Source organism: Magnolia sinica, chromosome 15 (assembly GCF_029962835.1).
Source record: "Magnolia sinica isolate HGM2019 chromosome 15, MsV1, whole genome shotgun sequence".
NCBI classification, from domain to species: Eukaryota; Viridiplantae; Streptophyta; class Magnoliopsida; order Magnoliales; family Magnoliaceae; genus Magnolia; species Magnolia sinica.
In genome coordinates this window covers 42,104,028-42,126,916 of record NC_080587.1, presented here as the reverse complement: position 1 = coordinate 42,126,916, position 22,889 = coordinate 42,104,028, and the positions used below count along the sequence as shown (strand labels likewise).

General features: G+C 36.3%; 1 long non-coding RNA gene across 1 annotated transcript; it reads right to left on the bottom strand.

Annotated features, from left to right (window-relative positions):
• Positions 1–16,602: 16,602 nt before the first annotated feature.
• On the bottom strand, positions 16,603–18,013 carry LOC131228192 (uncharacterized). Its single transcript, XR_009162748.1, has 3 exons — positions 17,899–18,013; positions 17,602–17,763; positions 16,603–16,648 (listed from the first exon to the last, which is right to left on the bottom strand). It is a non-coding gene; the product is annotated as an uncharacterized LOC131228192 (long non-coding RNA).
• Positions 18,014–22,889: the final 4,876 nt, after the last annotated feature.

The window sequence follows — 22,889 nt, the reverse complement described above, 5'->3', positions numbered from 1 at the left end:
TAAACCGGTATGCCGGCCCACCCCAATGTAAAATGTTAGCCCATCTTATAGATTGGAGAAGAGGAAGGATTTCAAATGGAGCAAGATGTTCAACATGAACAGGTCGTTCAACTATCACATTGCGCAACCTTAAATCCCGCACATAGGGAGGATCATCTTCGGGTGACCGAAGGTGGCACCTTGTGATAGGTGTCGATCTAGATGTTGAAGGACCACGAGAACTTTTCTTTTTGCCTCTACCTTCCATTTGCAACTAGAAAAATAAGAAATTAAAAGGTTGCAAGAGAAGTAGAGTGTGTTTTCTCTAAATCAGATTTTGGAGAAGAAAACTCCAAAAACCTCAAGGAAACAAGAAATAAATCACTCCAAAGATGCAAAAGAAGTGATATGAACTTGAATATATAAGGAAAATGGAAATAAAGCACTAACCTTAAAGACCAATGGAGATGAATTCGACCGGTCGTGCTAGGACCCGTTGAAGAAGAAACCCAAATGAAGAAAAATGGGTTTTTTCCCCCAAATAAAGCATCAGCCCGCGCTCCACGATTGGTCGAGTACATGCTCGACCGGTCATGCCACGACCGGTCGAGTATGTACTTGACTGGTCGTGCACAGCCAAAAATGTGCATTTTTCATGAAATTTTGAAATTTAAACATTCAAACTAACATATATATACATTATGATACAGAAATGCATGAATAATCAATTCAAATTGCACATATCAAGATCAAATTTCAATTTAGAAAACCTGCTTTTGTCGAGCGGTTTCATGAAAATGTCAGCAAGTTGAGTCTCGGTCGGAATGTATTCCAAAGTAATTGTCTTTTCTTCCACTAATTCATGAATGTAATGATATCTAATGTCAATATGCTTGGTTCGTGAATGCTGGATTGGATTTTTAGATATGTTAATTGCACTGGAATTATCACAATATAAAATCATAGAGTCTTGTGCAATTCTGTAATTGCTTATCTTCTTTTCATCCATACAAGCTGAGTGCCTGCATTACTTGTTGCAATGTATTCAGCCTCAGCGGTTGAAAGCAATACAGAACTTTATTTCTTACTCTACTAAGAAACTAAACAGTTCCCAACATAGAAACAACCACCACTGGTTGATTTCCTATCGTCAACGTTACTAGCCCAATCAGCATCAGTGTAACCAGCTAATTGAACACTAGTATTATGTGGATACCAAAGACCCAGATTAGCTGAACTTGTGACATATCGCATAATCCACTTAACAGCAGTTAAATGTGACTCTTTAGGGTCAAATTGATATCTAGCGCAAATCCCTACACTAAATGCAATATTAGGTCAACTCGCAGTTAAATACAGTGAACTACCTATCATATTGCGATACAATTTAAGATCCACTTTCTTACCTGTAGAGTCATTTGAGAGTTTTAGAGTCGTACTCATAGGAGTATCAAAATTTTTCCCATTCTCAAATTCGAACTTTTTAACTTAGTTCAAAGCATAATTGGTTTAAGAAATAAAGAAATCATCAGGTTGTTGTTTGACTTGCAACACTATGAAATAATTCAATTCCCCAACCATGCTCATTTCAAACTTAGATTTCATAAGATCTGCAAACTTAGCAGTCATGTTAGCACAAGTAGATCCATAAATAATATCATCAACATAAATTTACACTATTAAAATGTGATCATTATGTTTCTTTACAAATAATGTCTTATCAACACTTCCCATTATAAAGTTGTGACTTAGTAGAAACTTAGTCAACTTTTCGTACCATGCCATGGGAGCTTGTTTCAAACCGTAGAGGGCTTTTTTGAAGCGGTATACATGATTACCATTCTTAGGGTCTTCAAAACCCATTAGTTGTTCAACATACACTTCTTTATACAAATCACCATTTAAAAAAGCACTCTCTACATCCATTTGGTATATTTTGAACTTTCTAAAGTAAGCAATGGATATAAATAGTTTGATTAATTTAAGACGAGCTACTGGGGCAAAGGTTTCATCATAATCGATGCCTTCAATTTGAGTGTACCCTTGTATAACCAGCCTAGCCTTGTTTCTAATTATATTACCAAGTTCATCAGATTTATTTTTGAAAATCCACTTAGTTCTGATAATATGTTTATCTTTTGGTCTAGGAACTAAGTACCAAACATCATTTCTAACAAATTGATTAAGCTCTTCTTGCATCGCAACTATCCAGTTATGAGATGAAGTGATCAATTTCTTAGTTCCACCCTATTTAAATAGGCCATCATTTTATCTATAAAATAAATAAATAAATAAAACCAAAATGCCTTGTTTTCATCTCTAACATTCAACCACAATAACAACAGTTTAACATTGGACAATTTGAACAAGCATTTCATGATCCCATCAAGAATAAAATAAAACTCTGCAAAGAAGCATTTCACAATTTCAAGACTGATGCATTTGACGCATTATGTCTAAATTACGCAGTCAAATGGAAGCATGAGTGGCCTATCTATTTGCGAGTGTAGCTGCGAGACTGATGCATTTGACACATTATGCATCATACTCTTTGCAGTGTTCCATTTAACATAATATTGCATATCTCCAATAAGAAATACAAGTGTTCCATTTAACATAATATTGTAGATCTCCAATAAGAAATACAACTGTAGATAAACTTTTAAGATTGATGTCCCATGCAGTCATACCAAGAAATTGTACCTTTTACACAATGTGATGCAGGAATTCGTTACTTGAGTGTCACAAATTCATATCACTAAAGGGCATACAAGTATTTAAGACCTAGGTCCCCAGATTCATGACAACTCTCATAATAAGGATTACTTAAATGGCCAACCTAGGACAAATGTACCTTCCCTGTACTTCATTGGAAGCAAATTGATGTGTATTAGTTGGATAGAAAACTAGGTATATGGATCTACCTGTCCTGGAACTGAATATTCTTTTCTTCTAAAATCAGCCTGCAAGGAACAATGCTAGAGAAATAAAGGGTCTCAATTTGTTTTATTATATCATTTTAAAATATTATAAGAATAACTCTAGAGATAAGACAGCCCCAGTAGTACAAACATACTCAAATATTTACTGGTTGTGTGCCTGCAATACTAGAACACAAATTGAACATATGAGCTGTGAAGAGAGCAAATGGTAATAAACATCTCCATACAATCTACATCAGCTGGTATCTATACAAATGGGAGGACAAATAAAGAGGAGGTGATTGACAAAGGTCGTTCTTGTAATGAAATTAAGTGGGAGTTGTTTGTAGAACTGGGCCCATGGAGACTCCATTTATTATCACTAAACTTTGGGTTTGTTGTCAAAGAAAAACTCGTCTCATGCATTAAGGGATCAAATGAGATATACAACAATCTTACGTGAGATGGAACGGTCTTTCTTCGCTTTCCTATTGTTCTTTTTCTTTAACAAAATTGTCTAAAAATTTGAGTACTTCAACCATTCTAATAGGTAGACATTGCTTAATTGAGAAAGAAGTTAATATTTCAACCATTTCACAGCATACAACATATTGCCACTAGCTGCCATCCATGCTATAAATCAAAGGTTAACTAACCATGCCACAAGCAATATTTGTGCTGATCAATTTGCCCAAAGGCAACAAAACAACAAAACAGCAACATTGCAGTTTTTTCTTCTTTCCTTTTACATTTCAACATGACTAATAAGCTACTGTTAATATGTGGATAAAATTGAGCTTTGTAACCCACACCTTGGACTCCAGTAAAGAAATCTCAGAACGAAGTCGGTCACCCTCCCATTCTAAAGACTTAATTCTCCTCAGTTCATTATTTAGTTTTTCATTAAGGAACTTTAGTTCATCATGTTGGCTAGTAATGACTTGCCTTTGTTCATGTAAATTACGCTCCGGTTCTCTTACAGTGCATTGCCTTTCAGAAAAGGATGACTCTAGCTCCTATGTTGTCGAATGCAAGGAAACCACATGCTATTAATATAGACTGCATAATGGACAAATAAATGGCAAGGAGAGTTGTGTACCTTGACAAGGGAATCATGTGCCTTTCTGTAAGTGCTATAGTTTATAGCCCCTTTTTGTTGTTAAATTTGTGGTGCCAAAGACACTATTATGAAGCGTGCATTTGTGAAGAACAATGCTTTACTCAAGCTCAGCTTTGATTGACAAGCACTGTTCACAAGTTAAGATCTCAAGAAGCTTTCAAGTTCAACCTCAAGATCTCAAGAAGCTTTCAAGTTTGAACTTTATCAAGACTTCAAGCTTCACTACTTTCAAAGGTCACTTATCTCCTATGTTCAATGTCCTTACTTCACTATTGAGGTATGACTGACCTTAGGTTGACCTTTAGTGTAGGTTATTCTGGATACATAATTCATATGTTTTATATAAGTGAGTTTAGGTTGTTCTAAGACTAGTCTTGAACCTTGTTCGACTAGTCCTAGCACTGCTTCGACCTGTCTAAGAATTTCCTAGATTAGTTGTAAGTTTGTTACAAAATTTAAAAATTTTATGTTAGGCTTCGACTAGTCTTAGGGTCTATTCGACTAGTCGTATGAACAGTGTCGACTGTTGCTTCGACCAGTCGTAGACCTACGACTCAAAATACACGGTTGAAATTCGGCTAGCTTCGACTAGTCGTATGCAACCTACGACCAGTCGAAGGAGACCTTCGACCAGTCGTAGATCACCTACGACCAGTCGTGAAACCACCAGATCTTATCTCGCCCGAATTTTTAAATATCTGTTGGTTCTACGACCAGTCGTAGAGGTCTTTAGACCAGTCGAAGACGTGATTTGTTCACCCATAAATAGAGCACGAATCTCAGAATTAAAGAATGAATTTCAAGCTAATTTAATTCGGCATTCTGAGAGATAAGTCTGTGCTCCATTTTAAGCTAAGTGTGCATATTTAATATTCTCTTTCTTTAGCTTTTCTTATTTGATTTTATTTTTATATTCCAATCTTATTTGAAAAGAGGAATTGTTGTATTCCATCTTCTTGGAATCAAAATCAAATAGAGTTACGCCCAATTTGATTTAATTTAAAATCTATTAGAACCTAGAACCATTATAAAGTGAGTATTGGACATTGAACTTTGACATTCAAATCTCTACTCTGATTTGGTTCTTCTGGGCTGCTACAACGAAGGAGAAAGTCAGGTATTTTACGTTTGTGTAATTTACTTTCATTTGGTTTTCTTTTAGAATTTTTCAGAAAAATCTCATTGTATTGGTTATCTGAGGAGAGCCAGGAAAACTCAGAAGAGGGGATTTTTTAATTGTGTAAGCCCACAGAGAAAAACACAATTGTGAAGGTTTTGGGTGAACCTGGAAAACCTATCTTTAATAGTGAATGCTGATATCCCCTGTGTTAGGATATTAGAAGTGGAGTAGCGCTGTGTGGCTGTTGTTGAACAGTTGGTGTACACACAGGCGAACCACTATAACTCTTTTTCTTGTGATTTGAATGCTTGCTTAAGTTTTATATCTCTTTTCATTCAGATTTGTGGAATGTATGTGTGGATGTGAATGTTGTAAAATTTACATTTCAAGCACAGTGGGAATGTTGTAATAATTTAGTTTTAAATTCCTGCAATTTATTTCAATTCTTTACTATTTATTTATTCCTCTCCGGTTTGAGTTTTTGATACAAAGGACGTTCTAGAAATAAGGTTGTCCTACCATAAACCCTTGGTTTTTATGGTGTAAGGTTGTCCTTAGAACTGAATTTGTATCAACCTCTCAATACTTGTTTAGTGAGGTTGCTTTTATTTCAGCATTGTGATTCGATTTAGTTTATTTGGCTATCTATCTTTCTTTATTCCGCTGTTAAAGTTTTATTTTGGCATCGTCCTATTCACCCCCCCTCCTCCCCTCTAGGACGTATAGCTAGGCCATTTCAAGTGGTATCAGAGCCTAATCGCTCGCTCTTGTTGCTTTTTACTTGGATTTATTTCCTGAGCTTGATATCTAAGCTATTTAAAAAAATGTCAAATTTTGATAGCCTATTAGTCACTAGGCCTCCACCCTTTGATGGCTCCAATTATGCTTATTAGAAAGCCAGGATGAGGATCTTCCTCAAATCAATGGATGAGAGTGTGTGGCAAGCCATAGTGACCGAATGGAACCCACCTACCACTGAAGTGACTGGTATCGATGGTTCAAAATCAATGAGAGTAACACCATATTTCTCATGGACCACCCTTAAGAAAAATGAGAGTAGTGCCAATGTAAAAGCATTAAATGCAATCACTTGCGCACTATCACCGGATGAGTTCAAAAGAATCATATCCTGTGATATTGCAAAGCAAGCCTGAGATATATTAGAAATGACACACGAGGGTACTACAATTGTAAAAAAATCTAAAGTCCAACTCCTCACAACCAAATTTAAAGAAATTCATATGGAGGAAAATGAAATGTTTATGAACTTTTACACAAGATTAAATGACATTGTAAACTCAATGTGGGGTCTTGGCGATAAAATCTCAGAAAGTAAAGTGTGTGCAAAGATACTACGCTCACTTCCTGAACGGTTTAACTCTAAGGTAACTGCAATCCAGGAACTTCGTGATACGGATAATATGAGGGTAGAAGAACTAGTTGGTTCTTTACAAACTTATGAGTTAAATTTTAAAGCTCCTAAAAATAAATCTATCGCTCTTAAATCTTCTAAAGACAACTCTGACTCTGAAGATGATATGACTCTTTTAGCAAAAAAGTTTTACAAGATTTTCAAGAGTAAAAAGAGGATTGATTTTGAAAAATCAAATGATAAGAAAAGATCAAAACCTAAATCTAAAACTTGGAAGCCTTTAAAAGATAGTCAATGTTACAATTGCCAAGAATATGGGCATTTAGTAAACAAGTGTCCTAAAAAGGACAAAACCAAAAAGAAGGGTATGTTGGCTACTTGGGATGAATCATCTAATTCTGAAGCTTCTTCTGAATCAGAGGATTCTGAAACCGAATCGGGCAGTGAAGTTAAAGCCCTTATGACTCTAGCCAAATTCACCTTTTCAGATCATGATAATTCAACTAGCGAAGAAAATCTGAATAGTGATTATGAAAATGAAGATGATCTTCAAGATGCTTACAATGCCTTATACAAAGAAAGTTATAAAATTGTTGTCAAACTTAAACTTCAAAAAGGAGAGTTTTTTAAACTCAAAGAATGTTTTGAATCTCTTGTTTTAGAAAAATTCCAAATTTCAGATTGTTTTGAAAAATAAATATGTGATTTAGAATTCAAAACCTCCCTGATTGAAAATATAAAATCTGAAAATGAGAAACTTAGAAATGAAGTATCTTCTCTTCTGAGTTTAAAGGATACATGGAGGTATGCCCAAGGAGATCCAAAGTTAGAAAAACTCTTATTCGGATCTAAAAAATGGGGCGACAGATCAGGGTTGAGCTACGATAAAAATGTTCCTCCTAAACAAATGAATAGTCCTCCTATGTTTGTGAAAGGAGAGTCCTCTAACTCAAAAGGGAAAAATACTAGTTATGGTTTTTCTAAAAATTCAAAAGCTTTTCAAAAACCTAAAGGCAGTTATGTCAACTTCAAAAATCAGAACAGAAACCCGCTAGCTAAAAAGATAGTTGATTTACTCAAGGAGCTCTTAAAATCTAACTCAGTAGGTCATTCTTATAACAACAGACAGAAGAAGATCAACTATACTCCTAAACCCAAAACAGTTCTGAAATGGGTTCCTAAGGTTGCCTGCTTGGTTGCCCACACTGCTTTCAAAGTAACAAGCCATTCAAAGTGGTACCTAGATAGTGGATGCTCCAGGCATATGACAGGCGACAAGGCTTTATTCACCGATCTTAAAGATATGACTGATGGGTCAGTTACTTTTGGTGATGGAAGCAATTGCAAGATTATGGGCCAAGGTACGGTTCAACTCTATAACCTTCCTTTGTTTAAAAATGTTTTGTATGTTGAAGGACTGAAACATAATCTTCTAAGCATATCACAAATTTGTGATAATAACCATAGTGTTCGGTTTTCTAATCAATGCTGTGAGATTCTAAACAACAAGGGTTCAGTAATACTAACTGGACGTAGAACGTCTGAAAACTGCTATATTATTAGTGAATCCAGCTCATCTAAGCAATCGTGTTACATGGTCTATACAAATGAGACTGATTTGTGGCACAAACATCTTGGACATGTACACTACTGAAATCTATATAGATTGAGCAAACGAGCACTGATAAGAGGTCTACCCAAACTACAAAAATTAGATAAAATATGTGGTGAATGCCAGATTGGGAAACAAACGTGGAACTCACACAAAAAGGTGAATTCCAATACCACGTCAAGACCACTCGAGCTTCTCCATATGAATATTGTCAGACCTACCAGGATGGAAAGTCGAGGTGACAAAAGATATATCTTGGTAATAGTAGATGACTTTACCAGATATACATGGGTTGTCTTCTTAAGGGACGAATCAAAAACCTTTGAAGAAGTGAAAAAGGTTCTCAAAAGGATTCAAACTGAAAAAGGTTCTCAAGTCAGTAAGATTCGTAGTGATCATGGATCTGAATTTGAGAATAGCGGTTTTAAGAAGTTCTATAGCGACTAGGGAATATTACATGAACTCTCAGCACCCAAAACTCCACAACAAAATGGTATAGTTGAAAGGAAAAATAGAGTACTTCAAGAAATGGCTAATGTCATGTTGAATAGTATGAAGCTCTCTAAGAATCTTTAGGCTGAAGCAGTCAATACAACTTGCTATATCATTAACTGGGTTTACACTAGTAAAGGTAATAATAAATCGGCTTATGAAATGTGGTTTGATAAAAAGCCTACTGTCAAATACTTTCGAGTTTTTGACAGCAAGTGTTATATTTTACGGGATAGTGAATATCTGGGAAAGTTTGATATGAAGAGTGATGAAGGGATCTTTTTAGGACACTCTTTAAACAGTCGAGCTTATAGGGTTCTGAACAAAAGGACCGGTGTGATTCAAGAGTCTATCAATGTGGTCATTGATGATCACTTAAACACACCAGTCTCAAATTCAGATAATGATGAAGTACTAGTAATTGATAAATCTGATTTTTCATCTAATCAGACTGATTCTGAACTGAGGACTGTTAAAGATCATCCAACCACACAGATTCTTGGAAACCCTCTCACTGGTGTTCGTACCCGTAGACAACTTGAGGATATATGTAATTATGTATGTTTTACATCTCAGATAGAACCATCTAACGTAAAAGAAGCTCTTGCTAATGAAAACTGGATTGTTGCGATGCAAGAAGAACTTAACCAATTTATGAGAAATGATGTTTGGTATCTCGTGCCTAGACCTAAAGATAAACACATCATTGGAACCAAATGGATTTTTAAAAATAAGTCTGATGATCTTGATAATATAATTAGAAACAAGGCTAGGCTAGTGGTATAAGGTTACACTTAAATTAAAGGCATTAATTTTGATGAAACCTTCACACCAGTAGCATGTCTTGAATCAATTAGACTTTTTATATCCATTGCATGTTTTAGAAAGTTTAAGATTTACCAAATGGATGTGAAAAGTGCTTTTTTAAATGATGATCTGCATGAGGAAGTCTATGTTGAACAAACGATGGGTTTTGAAGACTCCAAAAATGCTGATCATGTGTATCGCCTTAGAAAGGCACTTTACAGTTTAAAACAAGCACCTAGGGCATGGTACGAGAAACTAACAAAGTTTCTATTAAGCCATAATTTTCAAATGGGATGTGTTGATAAGACTGTTTATTAAAAAACATAATGATCACATTCTTATAGTACAGATTTATGTTGATGATATCATTTATGGATCTACCTGTACTAACATGACTATTGAGTTTGTAGATTTGATGAAATCTTAGTTTGAAATGAGCATGGTTGGGGAATTGAATTATTTCCTTGGGTTGCAAGTTAACTAAAAACCTGATGGAATATTCATTTCTTAATCTAAATATTCTTTGAATTTGATTAAGAGATTTAGATTTGAGAATGGTAAGAACTTCGATACTCCTATGAGTACAACTTTGAAACTTTCAAAAGATTCTAAAGGTAAAAATGTGGATCCGAAATTATATCGAAGTATGATTGGTAGTTTACTATATTTAACTGCTAGTAGACCCGATATCGCTCTAAGTGTTGGTATTTGCGCTAGATATCAGTCTGATCCTAAAGTGTCGTACTTAATTGCTGTTAAGCGGATTATGCGATATGTCGCAAGTACTGTTAATCTCGGTCTCTGGTATTCACATGAGACTAGTGTTCAATTAGCTGGGTACTGGGATGCTAACTGGGCTGGTAATCTTGATGATAGAAAATCAACCAATGGTGGTTGTTTTTATATTGGAAACTGTTTAGTTTCTTGGTTTAGCAAGAAACAAAGTTCTATATCACTTTTAACAGCTGAAGCTGAATATATCGCAGTTGGTAATGCGTGTACACAGCTAGTTTGGATGAAACGTATGCTAAGTGATTATGGAATTAAATAGGATTCTATGTTATTATATTGTGATAATTCCAGTGCCATAAATATTTCAAAAAATCTAATTCAACATTCTCGTACAAAGCACATTGACATTAGATTTCATTATATTCGAGAATTAGTAGAAGAAAAGGTTATATCCTTAGAATATATCCCTACCAAGAATCAACGTGCTGACATTTTCACTAAACCACTCGACAAAAGCAGGTTTAACAAAATGAAATTTGATCTAGGCATGTGCATTTTAAAATGAGTATTTATGCCTATTTGTATCATATTGTATATATATGCTTGATTAGATTTCAAATTCTGTATATACTGTTGGAAATCAAGTTTTTCTGACTGGTACTCGACCAGTCGTGAGTATACATGACCAGTCGTGCTACAACCGGTCTTGTACATCCACGACCAGTCGTGAATCGTGTGAATCACTTAAAATTTGGGGAAAATGCTTTTTCTTCTTCATTTCTTCTTCACTCTCCAACGGGCCGACGCACGACCAGTCGAACCCTTCCTTTAAAATCTTCAAGGTTAGTGCTCCATTTGCATTTTTCTTGTAGATTTGAGTCTAGATTTCTTCTTTTTTTTTTCCTTGAAGTTATCTATTTTAAATTTCTTTGAGATTTGGGGTTTTTCTTGGGTAAAATCTGATTTGAGAAAACCCACTTCTCAATCCTTTGCAACTCTCTATTTCCTTGAAATCCTTGTTGTAAATGGCATCTAGAGGGAGAAAGACAACATCCCATGGTCCATCTTCTTCCTCTAGATTGGCCCCTATCACTAAACGTCATCTTCGAGCTCCCGAGGACGATCCATCTTATGTTCGGGACATCAGATTGCGTAACGTTATTGTTGAACATCCTGTTGATACTAATCATGTTGCTCCATTTGAGATCCTTCCTATGCTCCAAGCTATAGGTTGGGATAACTTATTACATTGGGGTGGGCCAGCATACCGGTCCATTGTCCAGTGCATGTTCGCATGCATATGTGATTTTTCATTGGATAATTTATTTTTTAAGATAGCCACAAGAGAAGGACCATTTGACGTTGATCGTCATTTGATTTCAGCTCTTATGAAAATTCCTATGAATGATGAGGGCATTCCTATCCATAACTTATCTGAAAAATACTCAGTGTCTGAAAAATGTATGCTCACAAAAGATTTATACAATTTGGATGTTCAATGGACACATAAAGGGAATGCGCTTCCCTCAAAGTATCTGTTACCCAAATACAGAGTTATTTACAAAATCTTTGTGTCTAACTTGTATCCTCGATCGGGTAATAAATCTGAATTGACTTCCTTCATGGTCCGTGTTCTTCATGATGTTGTTAGCAGTGCTCATGTTTGTCTACCATCCTTGATTTGTCACTCTATTATTCAGTTTCGACTCCATCCTGGTCACAGTGACATTCCTTTTGGATATTTGATGACTGTGTTGGCTACGCATATATTAGTCGATCATCTGATATTTAACAATTCTAATATTAATAAGATGAAGCTTGATTTCCTTCCCGGTCAAGGTGTTGGTGGTGGCAATGCTGAAGCTGAACATGAGGAAGAAGCTAGTGATCTTCCTCTTGATGATATCAACATGGATGATATTTTTGAAGAACTTGGATCTTATTCTAGAAATGATCCAGATTTTGAGCCTTCTGAGTTTGATGCACGTCTGCGTACATTGGAAGATAAAGTTGAGAATATGAATGTTAAGATAGAAAACATGTCTCTTGCCCATGATTTACAATTCAAGTATATGCGCAAATATCTTAGGCGCTTGAACAAGGGCATGCATCAACTTGATCCTTCCATCCCTGCTCCATCTGACTTACATTAAATTTTTTTTTAGCTGGTCTGTTATAACTTTATTACTCTTGTGTTAGCTTAACTGGTTTTAAGACTATAGCTATCTTTGACTTAGCTTAGTTTATGGATTATATGAACTGTTTATGCTGGTTAATCATATCTTGTCTTGTTTCCACTCATATATCTCTTTACTTATTTCTCCTCAGTCATCTGTTCTATGCTTCCTTTGTCCTATTGTGACAAAAAGGGTGAGAATGGATATAGATGTGATGTGTCTAATGATTATGTTATGAGGAGGGAGTAACATTGTATGTTATTCAGGCGGATGTTACTCAGCGGGAGTAGTATGTGCAGTAGTGGACTGTATGTTATGTTGAATATTGATTTACAGGTTTGCAGGATCATGTTAGTATATGTCGGTTAATAACAACTGCTGCATGATTCTTTAGTCAGATATTCTGTGTTATGTAACATATCTTGGAAGTGTGTTTTGTCATTGATTTGACAAAGGGGGAGATTGTAAGTGCTATAGTTTATAGCCCCTTTTTGTTGTCAAATTTGTGGTACCAAAGACACTGTTATGAAGCGTGCATTTGTGAAGAACAATGCTTTACTCAAGCTCAACTTTGATTGACAAGCACTGTTCACAAGTTAAGATCTCAAAAAGCTTTCAAGTTCAACCTCAAGATCTCAAGAAGATTTCAAGTTTGAACTTCATCAAGACTTCAAGCTTCACTACTTTTAAAGGTCACTTGTCTCCTATGTTCAATGTCCTTACTTCACTATTGAGGTATGACTGACCTTAGGTTGACCTTTAGAGTAGGTCATTCTAGATACATAATTAGGTCATTCTAGATACATAATTCATATGTTTTATATAAGTGAGTTTAGGCTGTTCTAAGACTAGTCCTGGACCTTGCTCGACTAGTCCTAGCACTGCTTCGACCTGTCTAAGAATTTCTTAGATCAGTCGTAAGTTTGTTGAAAAATTCAGAAATTTTCTGTTAGGCTTCGACTAGTCTTAAGGTCTGTTCGACTAGTCGTATGAACAATGTCGACTGTTGCTTCGACCAGTCGTAGACCTACGACTCAAAATACAGGGTTGAAATTCGGCTAGCTTCGACTAGTCATGTGCAACCTTCAACCAGTCGTAGATCACCTACGACCAGTCATGAAACTGCCAGATCTTATCGCGCCCGAATTTTCAAATATCTATTGGTTCTACGACCAGTCGTAGAGGTCTTTAGACCAGTCAAAGACGTGATTTGTTCACCTATAAATAAAGCACGAATCTTAGAATTAAACAATGAATTTCAAGCTAATTTAATTCGGACTTCTGAGAGATAAGTCTGTGTTCCATTTTAAGCTAAGTGTGCATATTTAATATTCTCTTTATTTAGCTTTTCTTATTTGATTTTGTTTCTATATTCCAATCTTATTTGAAAAGAGGAATTGCTGTATTCCGTCTTCTTGGAATCAAAATCAAATAGAGCTACGCCCAATTTGGTTTAATTTAAAATCTATTAAAACCTAGAACCATTATAAAGTGAGTATTGGACATTGAACTTTAACATTCAAATCTCTACTCCGACTTGGTTCTTCTGAGCTACTACAACGAAGGAGAAAGTCAGGTATTTTATGTTTGTGTAATTTACTTTCATTTGGTTTTCTTTTGCGATTTGCCAGAAAAATCTCATTGTATTGGTTATTTGAGGAGAGTTAGAAAAACTCAGAAGAGGGGTTTTTTTAATTGTGTAAGCCTATATAGAAAAACACAATTGTGAAGGTTTTGGGTGAACCTGGAAAACCTATCTTTGATAGTGAATGCTGATATCCCCTGTGTGAGGATATTAGGAGTGGAGTAGCGCTATGTGGCTGTTGTTGAACAGTTGGTGTACACACAGGCGAACCACTATAACTCTTTGTCTTGTGATTGAATGCTTGCTTATGTTTTATATCTCTTTTCATTCAGATTTGTGGAATGTATGTGTGGATGTGAATGTTGTACAATTTACATTTCAAGCACAGTGGGAATGTTGTAATAATTTAGTTTTAAATTCCTGCAATTTATTTCAATTCTTTGCTATTTATTTATTCCTCTCCAGTTTGAGTTTTTGATACAAAGGACGTTCTAGAAATAAGGTTGTCCTGCCATAAACCCTTGGTTTTTATGGTGTAAGGTTGTCCTTAGAACTGAATTTGTATCAACCTCTCAATACTTGTTTAGTGAGGTTGCTTTTATTTCAACATTGTGATTCGATTTAGTTTATTTGACTATCTATCTTTCTTTATTCCACTGTTAAAGTTTTATTTTGGCATCGTCCTATTCAGCACCCCCCCCCCCCCAGGACGTATAGCTAGGCCATTTCACTTTCCACCCTCTGCTTCCCCACTCTTCTGCTTCTACCATGCAATAACATTCTTTCTTAGTCCTCTCTTTCTTCAATGGCCAAAGAAAGCTGTGGTTCCATAGAGAAAAAATAAAAAGAAAAAGAAAGTTGTGATTCCACAAGGAAAACTAACTAAACAAATGAGCAGAGACAACAGAGAAAGAAGGTGCTCTGTAATTTAAAGGACAAAAAAAAAAGAAGAAGAAAAGGAAACATGTACTCATAACATAGAACATAATCCTATAATTATAGACTTTTTTCTACAAAAAGGAATGCAACATAGAATCTTTACTGGGCATAGGGGTATCATGCATCTGAACACCTAACAGACCATCATCTTAAAGCAAACACCAAAGAAATCCTCGCTGATAGCATAGACAAATTAGAAAAGATATTGTAAAGAACAAGAGTTTGCAAAATCATATGAACACTTCCTGAAACTCTAAAAGTGCAGAACTTTCTCAAAATTCGGGTAATAATTTAAAAATGCAATTCTAACAGATTCTTGAATTTCTTGGACATGCAAAAATATATCATCTGACTTTGTGGCTTTACTTCTTAGATTCTGAATCATGTTAGAAACAGTAACAAACTTTTTTTAATCAACTGAATGTAACCAGAATGAAATAAAGAGTATAATGTTTTTGCATTTGGTACGTCTCCAACATCAGATATGCCAAAGTTCATCAGAAGCTGAAAAAATAAAATAAAATAGAGATATGCAAGCAGAACAGCTTAAAACTTGGCTAAGGCCCTAGTGAATTCATCAAATTCTGATGGGCCAAATAGAGCAGGATCAACAAGTTAGATGTGAATGGTAACTTTTGGTCCAACAAGCTGGATGTGAGCATCTCTCATTAAATAAATCAACCAAAGTTCCTTGGGGTAAATCTACCCATCCTTTCTAATTTTTAGTTATAGATCTATACATTTGTGTATACAATACTAGATGCTTGTGGGATCCATAAACCAAGATAACCATCATCAATCAAGTGAGTGAAATAGTGGACCCCGCAAACTAAAATAACCATCGTCATCATTAAAGTAATAGTAATTACCTCCCATCTGCAAGGATGGGACTCAAGGACACTTCCATGAAGAGATATGTCTAGATGTACAACACTGAAAACTAGGAGGACCTTCCATCCACATGGAATCGAATAATCTGGACCACAGAAATTGAGTTTATTAATACAGATTGTGGGAACATTATAATAAATGTGTTCTTACATGCATGATTCTATAAACATATATACAAAAAAAGGTCCACCATAGGTGGATGGTGTACCTTTAAATCTGACATCCTTGAGGGCCTTTCGGTGCACAAACTTGACTATGTTCCCACATCTGAGAGCTTAATTAATGACCTTCAATTAATAAAAAAAAAAACATTAAAAATCATCCACATCATTGGAAACATGCTAGAAAGTGAGAGAAAAAAATAATAAAAAGAACATTGAGGACAAATAGAAAAAGCAGTAAACAAAAGTGCCAATCTAGCATGTGTGTATTGCACCATTCATTAAAAGTAGGCAAGTAGGCAGATCCACTATAAAGCTTTTTAGCTTGAGTTTGACCTACAATTCTACATGTGGGCCCATTTTGATTTGTGAATGACGTCCAATCTAATTAACTACCCTTGGGCCTCTTCATGTTCTCCTTGGCACTCAAAAGAAACTCACTTGATTCAATTGATGGTATAGGGTGATCCAATTGAAAATACTTGTCCAGAAAGAAAGCATTCATTAAATGCATAACAATCAATAGTTGCCACACAAGATAAGGTGAAAATACATCATTAAAACAAAATGACTAAAGGTCTAAAAAATGAAAGCAATTTCATCTACTTTGGGAGACAACAGATTAATAAAACTAATGATGCCACATAGTCATACCTTATTTGGAGCTGAATAGTAGACTGATCATTGACAGGAGGCCACAAGAGCCTCAACAATTTCGTGCCAGCATCCAAATGTTCCCCCTGTTCAGCAACAACCAACAAATGTGAAATGGGCCCACTTCATGACATGATGTCTAATTTATATACCAACGGATCAATGGTGGATTCCTTATTGCCCAAAATATCATTAGCAGTCATTGCTTTTGTTGGGTGGCCCAATCAGTGTGTACATGGCCCACTTTTTCCACGTGTATGGTTGATTAGCATGGCTCTAAATGAAACAACAATAAGATCTTCCCGGTTAGTCACCATTTCAAATTCTACATTGGAGTAGGTTCCCTGAATCTAGATGGTTCATTTAGTGGGCCTATCAAGAGTGGCCCACGAAACAAGGGAAATATGAAAATGATGAATCCTACATTTTCTATTTTCAGTGTCCGTTTGCTTGATGGCTAGGCATGCTTTTTTTTTTCTGCCACGGCTCATCAACAGCGTGGTCCACCAGATGGACCATCCACATTCACTGACTGAGCAATGCTAGTTAGGAGCATGAGTTAAGGTTAGCCCCAAATAAAAGAATGAACATAAAGACACTCAACCTAGTCTTAAAACCTTGATGGGCATGGACATGAGTTACGGTTTGATCGGTAAAATGGGTAGGGACAGTTGACCCATCAGGATTTTGGCATGGCCCAATATTGGAAAGGCTTGGGCTTGATTTCTATGCCTATTCTCCAATCAACCCATTTCTACAAAATAGGCCCCTGGTATGGTGATCGAGACCATTGATCTTATGTTCCCTACTCCCGAGGATTCTACAAATTAGGACCATCTTAATTTTCTGGGTATGGCCCATCCGTATGATGATGCACGAAACCAACAGTGTCAATCACCATCCTAAGTGCCACGTGTATAATGGAGATGTCGGGTGGCACATTCCACAAAACTAAATGAACTGAATGCAATATAGTAGAATTGCTGAAAAATGAATGAAAATGGAATTTCAACAGGATATATAATATTTTGATCTTAACTGGGCCTTAACGAGCTCATCGATTTCATGCTGGCTGTCGATTTGAGTCTCCAAATTAGAAATCCTTTGTGTATGAGAAGCATAAATCCCATACAAAAAATACCCACTTCCCAAAGCTCTCGCAGCAACAAAAGCCTTCCTTCTATGCCTTCTCCAAAAATCCCTATTTAAAAAAAACTCAAATATACAATTTTTTTAAAGGGTTAAAGCTTAGATGATGATAATGAACATGACAATTGTGATTACTCCAAAAAGAAATTAGTAGATAACAAACAAAAAGGAAAAATACCAAACTGACCTTAAAGAAAGCATTTTTGAATGTCAGGAAAGCCAAGAAATCATTGCTAGAACTTCATTTCCTGAAAATCCATTTGGATTTTGAACAACATAGATGGAAAGAAAGGAGACTGAAGCATTTCTATGGAGTAAGTGAGACTCTCACGTCTGTTATGGGAAAAAGATGAAGAAGAAAGAATAGCTTATTTGAGAGAGTGCACTGAGAAGCTATCTGAGTTTTTAGGCCATCTAACATTTGCGGGAGCTCGACAGAGGGGAGGGAGACGGCGAGGGCGAGGGACCTCGAGAGAGGGAGAGGGAGACGGTGAGGGCGCTGATGATGGGAATGGAGAGAGAGAGATAGAGAGAGAGAGAGGGGATTGGATAACGGAGAGAGAGAGGGATGAAGATGAGAGAATGAAATAAGGAATGGAGAGAGAGAGAGAGGGAGGGAGATGGGGGAGATTAGGGCGCGGCTCTGTTTTGAGTGAGTGCCCAATTTTGGGTGTAGGGCCATGGACGGTCCTCTCAGGGGCTCCCTGGGGCCCACCATAATGTATTTGCTTAATCCATTCTGTCCATTAATTTTAATAAAATATTTTAGTTCATAATCCACAAAAAAAGTATATTAAAGGTCTAAGTGGACCACACCATAGGAAGCACATGTGATTTAATATCCATGTTTCCTACCGTGTGGTCCACTTTAGCCTTCGATCCAGCTGATTTTTGGTTTCATGTCGTATAATAATATTTCGAAATAGATGGACGGCTTATATAGAACAAATATATATATTTTTAGGCCCTATAGATCCCCTTACACCACCGTTAAGTATTAATGGTGTGGCACATTTTTAGTTACGGATTAAATCCGTAGTAATTATAGCTACGGTTTAAATCCGTAGCAAAAAACTAACATGGTTTGTATCCTTTGCCCCTTTTTTTGGTAGTGGGTCAACTGCATCTTATCACAAGATGCAGATGATGCGTATGAGCATGTATCATGATACTATGCTGTCACATACTCATAATCGGTATTGATAATCGGCATCGATAATTGACATCGATAATTGGCCTATATACAATGTGGGGTCCATAGATGAACAGCCGATCTAAACCATGATATAAAGATCGGCCCTCGGCCATAGATATATCAATTCCGGTAGCAAAGCGTCTACAGCGATGATGGACCATGCAACATCAATGGGGTCCAATAATTTGGGTTAACCCACTAAGAGAATGATGATAATGGGCCTAACAAGTCCTAAAGGAAGGTCACAATGTGGACATTTAACCAACATTTCTCCCTATGGGTGGACCACATAGAACCAAGCATATAGTGGGCCCATGGCCTCACACAAGGGCCTAATATACATCACAATGGGCCTTACTCAAGGGCCACATATACATCATATCGGGCCTCACTCATGGGCCTCATATACATCATATTGAGCCTCATCATATGGGCTAATATACATCACATCAGGCCTCATCAAATGGGCCAATATACATCACATAGGGACGCATCAAATGGGCCGCAATTACATCGAGGTGGGCCTTAACGGATGGGCCACAAATATGTCACAATGGGCCTCAATGAATGAGCCATAAATTCATCACATTAGGCCTCATGAATGGGCCATAAATACATCAAGGTAGGCCTCATGGATGGGCCACGAATACATCAAGGTAGGCCTCATGGATGGGCTACAAATACATCAAGGTGGGCCTCATGGATGGGCTATAAATACATTAAAGTGGACCTCATGGATGGTGTAACAGCTCGATCAGCACAGTATGATATTATCCGCTCTTGGCTTGCACCCGCACGGTTTTATTCTCGGGGTCGCCTCCAAAAGGCCTTATATTATGAAGGTGCTAACTCCACATATAACCACCACAACTTTAGACAATGCTTCTGATGTGGGACAAGTTCAACTCCTACTGCCTACACAGTAGCCTGCCAGCCACTGGTAGCTCGTGTAAATGCTATCTTATCTAGCTCCTAGATTTGTCAAATTTTATAGTGCCACCTCTTGAAATCTGTATCTTGTTTCACGGTTATTGTGAGATCAACTTCATGTCATCCTTACCAATCTTGTCTACATTCAAGTACAAGATCAAGAAGTTCTAGTACAACATCAAGAAGTTCACTTTCACGAACTAGAAGTTCAAGTACAAGATCAAGAGGTTCAAGTATAAGATCAAAAGGTTCAAGTACTAGATCAAGTCTTCAAGCTTTAACTACTTTAAGAGAATGATATGTGATGAATCAATCTCACAAGTGAGGTTTGTTTGACCCTAGATTAACCTTAGGATAGGTCATACAATTTGCACTTATATCATAAGTCATTTGATAATTTTATAGGTCATTTTTCGACCAGTCTTAGTCATGGTTCGACTAGTCTAGACACTGGCTTGACCAGTCCAAGGTTTGTTGTGAATTTTCAGAATTTTCTGTTGGACCCTTGATCAATCCTGGAGACTGCTCGACCAGTCGAGTGAACAGTGCTCGACTAGTTGAGTTAGCTCGACACAAAGTCCAACAACATTTATGAGTCCCACTCGACCAGTCGAGCAAGCCACTCGACCAGTCAAGCAAGCCACTCTACTAGTTGAGTAACGATCTTATCTTATCGTGCTAGAAATTTTGAAATGTTGTTGGTCCTTCGACTAGTTGAGCTGACCACTAGGCCAGTCAAGTAAAAAAGTATTTTTTACTTATAAATTGAGGACAATTTTCAAAGTTTTTCAATTCATTCAAAGATATTCAAGTTACAACTCTAAGAAACTTGTCCCCAAATTCGAGAAGCTAATTGGTTAGTATTTAAGATTCTTTTAATACCTTTTTTTTCATTTGATTTTGTGATCTCTATTCAATTCTATTTCTTTTGAAAAGCGTATATTGATTTTATCTTTTTGAGATTAAAATCAAATCAAGCTAGCCAAGGTTAATTTAATCAAAAATCATTTAGACCTAAGAATCCTTTCATATGTGAGATTGGACATTAAACATTTACATCGAATTGGTTCTACTGGGCTTCATCAGAAGAAGAATCTTCAGATAAGTACATCTTAATTTTCTGTATTTGGTTTGTAAGATTGCCAGAAAATCTTTCATTTTTGGTTTTGACTGAGATAGCAAAATAATCTCGGTGAGTAGGGTTTGTAATTGTGGTAGCCCTTTGAAAACATAATTGTGAAAGTTTTGGGTAAACCTTGGAAAACCTATTTCATAGTGAAAGCTAATATGCCGTGGGTGAGGATATTAGGAGTGGAGTAGTTGTGTGGCAGTTTTCTAACAGTTGGTGTACACACAAGTGACCACTATAATTGCTGGAGTTGTGGTGAATGTTTATTATTGTACATTTATGGTGAATGATTGTAATTTATTATCTGCACATATAGTGAATGTTGTAATAGCGGTAGATATTTATTTCTGTTTTATTCTTTTTCCTCTGTATTGGTTTAGGACTTTAATAAATAGACCGTTCTAGAAATCAGTTTGTCCTACCATAAGCCATTGGTTTTTGGTGTAAGGTTGTCCTTAGAACAACATCTGTATCAACCTCTCAATACTTGTGCATTTGAGGTTGCTATTTATTTCTGCTATTTGGGATTGATAAGTCCTATCTTGTTCTAGTTCTTTCTTAATTTCACATTTAAATTTTAATTTGGCATAGTCATATTCACCCCCCCTCTAAGACTCTTAGCTCGGCCTTTTCAAGTGGTATCAAAGCCTAATATCTCATTTATTTGGATTTATTTCCTAAGCTAACCGATTTGAGCTTATATCACGTCAAATTTTGATAGTCTTTCAATTACTAGGCCACCACCATTTGATGGCTCCAATTATGCCTATTGGAAAGCTAGGATGAAATTTTTTTAAAGATCTATCGATGAAAATGTGTGGCAATTCATAGTGATTAGGTGGAACCCACCTACCATTGAAGTTCTAGGCATTGATGGTATTAAAACTCTTAAGGTTGCACCTTATAATACTTGGACCACTCTTCAGAAAAATAAGGGCAGTGCCAATGCAAAGGCTTTAAATGCAATTACTTGCGCACTATCATCAGATGAATTCAAAAGGATTATATCTTGTGATTCTACAAAACAAGCCTAAGATATCTTAGAAATGACACATGAGGGTACGACTACTTCAAGAAATCTAAACTTCAAATCCTCACTACTAGGTTTGAGGAAATGCATATGAAAGAAAGTGAAACATTCATGGACTTCTATACTAAGTTAAATGACATAGTCAACTCAATGTGGGGCCTTGGAGATAGCATCCTAGAAAGTAAAGTCTGTGCAAAGATACTGTGCTCATTGCCTGAAAGGTTCAATTCAAAAGTCATTGCCATTTAGGAACTTCGTGATACGAATAACATGCAGGTTGAAGGACTTGTTGGTTCTTTATAAACCTACGAGTTAAATTTTAAGGCTCCTAAAGGTAAATCCATAGCCCTAAAATCTTCTAAAGGCATTTCTCATAATTCTAATAATTCTAATTGTAAAAATTCAGAGGATGATATGACACTTTTAGCCAAGAAGTTTTAGAAAATTTTCAAAAGCAAAAAGAGAGTTGATTTTCAAAAAATCTCTGAGAAGAAAAAGGGTAGATCTAAAACTTGGAAATCACTTAAAGACAACTAATGTTTTAATTGCCACGAATACGGGCATTTAACAAATAAATGTCCAAAGAAGGACAAACCTAAAAGGAAAGGTATGTTGGCTACATGGGATGAATCATCCTGCTCTAAAGCTTCTTCTGAATCAGATTATTCTAATTCTGAGTCGACTGATGAGGTTAATGTTATAATTGCTATATATGGAAATCCCAGAGATCTGCTGTGTATAAAATATGGAGATCTAGGGTTAGGGTTGAGATGGCTTACCCAACTGAGACACTATTGCTGAGAATAAGAGAATACCCGATCTTCTATATAGAATACTAGAGAAGATAAAGCTAGGATCTTCCTCTCCTTCACACCCTTTCTGCAAACAGAAGAT